Raw genomic sequence first — 5,000 nt, 5'->3', positions numbered from 1 at the left:
CCCGAGCCGCCAACATGTTCTTAGTATCGTGTTCTCCAATCCTGGGTGACGGGCACCGCAGGGAGGCAGAGCCATCGCACTTGCCGGGTGGCAGAGGAAGGACCGGACTATGTACAATAGCGGCCAACGACTCCCAGAGCCGGTTGTGCGGCGTCTGCTCTCAGCCTAAGAGGCTTCTGGGAGTGCTCAGGCAAGGGTCAGCCTGCACCCTTGCTGGCAGCACCCAGGGGAACCAGGACGCTTGCATCTCTCGCCTTCATTTTCGACACAAGCGCCTGAGGAGGGACGCCACCCCTCCCCTTGCGTCAAGAGACCTCCCCACCAGCCTCTGACTGATTCTTAGAACGGACGGAAAGAGTCGGGCAAGCCTGTCAAAGCTTTGAGCGAATGTCAAAAGCTTTAGACTTCCGCGAACTCTCCGGCTTGCACTGAGACGCGAGGTCGATGTGCTAAGCACCACGGGGCCCCTTTCGCCTGCAGGTCCCGAGCCGCCAACATGTTCTTAGTATCGTGTTCTCCAAACCTGGGTGACGGGCACCGCAGGGAGGCAGAGCCATCGCACTTGCCGGGTGGCAGAGGAAGGACCGGACTATGTACAATAGCGGCCAACGACTCCAGAGCCGGTAGTGCGGCGTCTGCTCTCAGCCTAAGAGGCTTCTGGGAGTGCTCAGGCAAGGGTCAGCCTGCACCCTTGCTGGCAGCACCCAGGGGAACCAGGACGCTTGCATCTCTCGCCTTCATTTTCGACACAAACGCCTGAGGAGGGAAGCCAACCCTCCGTGTGTCAAGAGACCGTCCCGCCCCGGCCTCCGACTGATTCTTAGAACGGACGGAAAGAGTCAGGCAAGCCTGTTAAGACTTCCGCGAACTCTCCGGCTTGCACTGAGACGCGAGGTCGATGTGCTCAGCACCACGGGGCCCCTTTCGCCTGCAGGTCCCGAGCCGCCAACATGTTCTAAGTATCGTGTTCTCCAAACCTGGGTGACGGGCACCGCAGGGAGGCAGAGCCATCGCACTTGCCGGGTGGCAGAGGAAGGACCGGACTATGTACAATAGCGGCCAACGACTCCAGAGCCGGTAGTGCGGCGCCTGCTCTCCGCCTAAGAGGCTTTTGGGAGTGCTCAGGCAAGGGTCAGCCTGCACCCTTGCTGGCAGCACCCAGGGGAACCAGGACGCTTGCATCTCTCGCCTTCATTTTCGACACAAACGCCTGAGGAGGGAAGCCAACCCTCCGTGTGTCAAGAGACCGTCCCCGCCCCGGCCTCCGACTGATTCTTAGAACGGACGGAAAGAGTCAGGCAAGCCTGTTAAGACTTCCGCGAACTCTCCGGCTTGCACTGAGACGCGAGGTCGATGTGCTCAGCACCACGGGGCCCCCTTCGCCTGCAGGTCCCGAGCCGCCAACATGTTCTAAGTATCGTGTTCCCCAAACCTGGGTGACGAGCACCGCAGGGAGGCAGAGCCATCGCACTTGCCGGGTGGCAGAGGAAGGACCGGACTATGTACAATAGCGGCAAACGACTCCCAGAGCCGGTAGTGCGGCGCCTGCTCTCAGCTTAAGAGGCTTTTGGGAGTGCTCAGGCAAGGGTCAGCCTGCACCCTTGCTGGCAGCACCCAGGGGAACCAGGACGCTTGCATCTCTCGCCTTCATTTTCGACACAAACACCTGAGGAGGGAAGCCAACCCTCCGTGTGTCAAGAGACCGTCCCCGCCCCGGCCTCCGACTGATTCTTAGAACGGACGGAAAGAGTCAGGCAAGCCTGTCAAAGAATTGAGCAGATGTCAAAATCTTTTAAGACTTCCGCGAACTCTCCGGCTTGCACTGAGACCCGAGGTCGATGTGCTCAGCACCACGGGGCCCCTTTCGCCTGCAGGTCCCGAGCCGCAACATGTTCTAAGTATCGTGTTCCCCAAACCTGGGTGACGAGCACCGCAGGGCGGCAGAGCCATCGCACTTGCCGGGTGGCAGAGGAAGGACCGGACTATGTACAATAGCGGCCAACCACTCCCAGAGCCGGTAGTGCGGCGTGCGAGGTCTGCTCTCAGCGGAAGAGGGTTTTGGGAATGCTCAGGCAAGGGCCAGCCTGCACCCTTCCTGGCCGCTCCACGGGAACCAGGCTACTTGCAATCCTTTCCCCCAATAGCAAGTGCCTTTTGGAGGGACGGCCGGAGTCAACGTGGGGTTTGCCCGCCCTCCAAAGTGTCAAGAGACCGCCGCACAGGCCTCTGACTGATTCTTAGAACAGGCAGCAAGAGTTGGGTAAGTCTGTCGAAAATTTGACAAAGTGTCAAAAATTAGACTTCCGAGAGCTCTTGGGCATGCACACAGGCCTGTCATTCAAGTGCTCTGCCCGCGGAACCGTTTTTCGGATGCCTTTCAAAGTGGTCCCGCGCCGCCATTTTGTTCTAAAAATCGTGTTCCCAGAAATCTCCGGGTACCCCGCCAACCTCACTGTGTCACAATGTCAAGTGGCACTGAATGGGTCTGAATTTCAAATTCGACTGCTTCGCTCTGGAACTCGAACCCGGCAAAACCGTTTGGATTTTTCCCGGTCCAGACTTCCGCGGCAGACAAAGTTAAAGTTTTCGGGCTGCAGACTCAAAACGACATCTGGCCAACCGCCGGGCTCAATTCGCCCAGTTCCTCCGGCACTTCGGAACTCATGTTCGGCATGAGTTTTTGAATCTTTCCCGATGCTTCGGCATTTTCCTCCGCTGACACTTAGAATATTTTTCACACTTGGCCGAAAATTTTTCTAAGTTTTTCTGGTTACTGATTTCTTCTTTTCGGGCATTTTTCTAAGTTTTCTTGGTTACTCATTTCTCATTTTCAAACATTTTTCTAAGTTTTTCTGGTTACTGATTTCTTCTTTTTGGGCATTTTTCTAAGTTTTCTTGGTTACTCATTTCTCATTTTCAAACATTTTTCTAAGTTTTTCTGGTTACTCATTTCTCATTTTCAAACATTTTTCTAAGTTTTTCTGGTTACTGATTTCTTCTTTTTGGGCATTTTTCTAAGTTTTCTTGGTTACTCATTTCTCATTTTCAAACATTTTTCTAAGTTTTTCTGGTTACTGATTTCTTCTTTTTGGGCATTTTTTCTAAGTTTTCTTGGTTACTCATTTCTCATTTTCAAACATTTTTCTAAGTTTTCTTGGTTACTCATTTCTCATTTTCAAACATTTTTCTAAGTTTTTCTGGTTACTGATTTCTTCTTTTTGGGCATTTTTCTAAGTTTTCTTGGTTACTCATTTCTCATTTTCAAACATTTTTCTAAGTTTTTCTGGTTACTCATTTCTCATTTTCAAACATTTTTCTAAGTTTTTCTGGTTACTGATTTCTTCTTTTTGGGCATTTTTCTAAGTTTTCTTGGTTACTCATTTCTCATTTTCAAAACATTTTTCTAAGTTTTTCTGGTTACTCATTTTCTCATTTTCAAACATTTTTCTAAGTTTTTCTGGTTACTCATTCTGCTTTTCCAACGTTTTACTAAGTTTTGCTGGTTACTGAGTTCACACTTTTAAACATTTTCGGGCATTTTTCTACGTTTTTCATGTTACTCATTTAGCACTTTCAGGCACTTTCCTATGCTTTCCTGCTTACTGATTTCACACTTTTAAGCATCTTCGGGCATGTTCCCTAAGTTTTGCAGTTCATTCGTTTGGGACAGTCAGGCAGCTTTCCTAAGCTTTCCTGGTAACCGAATTCACATTGTTGAGAACTTTGGAACCCTTCCCTAAGCTGTGCTGGTTACTCACTTTACCTCTTCAGACACTTGCCCCCGTTGTGACAGAGACCACTTCCCGACTCGGGAAATGCACCAAATTCGGCCTGAACTCAGAGGGCAGTCCCCCCTCGAAGGCGTGGAAGTCGGCAGAATCGCCGGGTCAAATCCGGCTGAGCTACCCGGCTTGGAAGCCTCAAAGTCGGTATGAGCTGTCAGGTTCACTCCCATCCCCGTTTGGACCACTTCCCGACTCGGGAAATTCACCAAATTCGGCCTGAACTCAGAGGACAGTCCCCCCTCGAAGGCGTGACAGTCGGCAGAACCGCCGGATCAAATCCGGCTGAGCTACCCGGCCCCGAAGCCTCAAAGTCGGTAAGAGCTGTCAGGTTCACTCCCATCCCCGTTTGGACCACTTCCCGACTCGGGAAATTCACCAAATTCGGCCTGAACTTATACAACAGTCCCCCCTCGAAGGCGTGACAGTCGGCAGAACCGCCGGATCAAATCCGGTTGAGCTACCCGGCTTGGAAGCCCCAAAGTCGGTAAGAGCTGTCAGGTTCACTCCCATCCCCGTTTGGACCACTTCCCGACTCGGGAAATTCACCAAATTCGGCCTGAACTTATACAACAGTCCCCCCTCGAAGGCGTGACAGTCGCTAGAACCGCCGGATCAAATCCGGTGAGCTACCCGGCTTGGAAGCCCCAAAGTCGGTAAGAGCTGTCAGGTTCACTCCCATCCCCGTTTGGACCACTTCCCGACTTAGGAAATTCACCAAATTCGGCCTGAACTTAGAGGAGAGTCCCCGCTCGAAGGCGTGGAAGTCGGCAGTATCGCCGGGTCAAATCCGACTGAGCTCCCGGCCCCGAAGCCTCAATGTCGGTAAGAGCTGTCAGGTTCACTCCCATCCCCGTTTGGACCACTTCCCGACTCGGGAAATTCACCAAATTCGGCCTGAACTTAGACAACAGTCCCCCTCGAAGCCGTGGCAGTCGCTAGAACCGCCGGATCAAATCCGGTTGAGCTACCCGGCTTGGAAGCCCCAAAGTCGGTATGAGCTGTCAGGTTCACCCCCATCCCCGTTTGGACCACTTCCCGACTTAGTAAATTCACCAAATTCGGCCTGAACTCAGTGGGCAGGCCCCCCTCGAAGGCCAGGCATTCGGCAGAACCGCCGGGTCAAATCCGACTGTGCTACCCGGCCCCAACGCCTCAAAGTTGGTATGAGCAGTTAGGTTCACTCCCATCCCCGTTTGGACCACTTCCCGACTTAGG

Source organism: Hemiscyllium ocellatum, assembly GCF_020745735.1.
Source record: "Hemiscyllium ocellatum isolate sHemOce1 chromosome 15 unlocalized genomic scaffold, sHemOce1.pat.X.cur. SUPER_15_unloc_14, whole genome shotgun sequence".
Lineage (NCBI taxonomy): Eukaryota > Metazoa > Chordata > Chondrichthyes > Orectolobiformes > Hemiscylliidae > Hemiscyllium > Hemiscyllium ocellatum.
The sequence above is the reverse complement of the archived record's forward strand: the minus strand, read 5'-3'. Positions refer to the sequence as shown.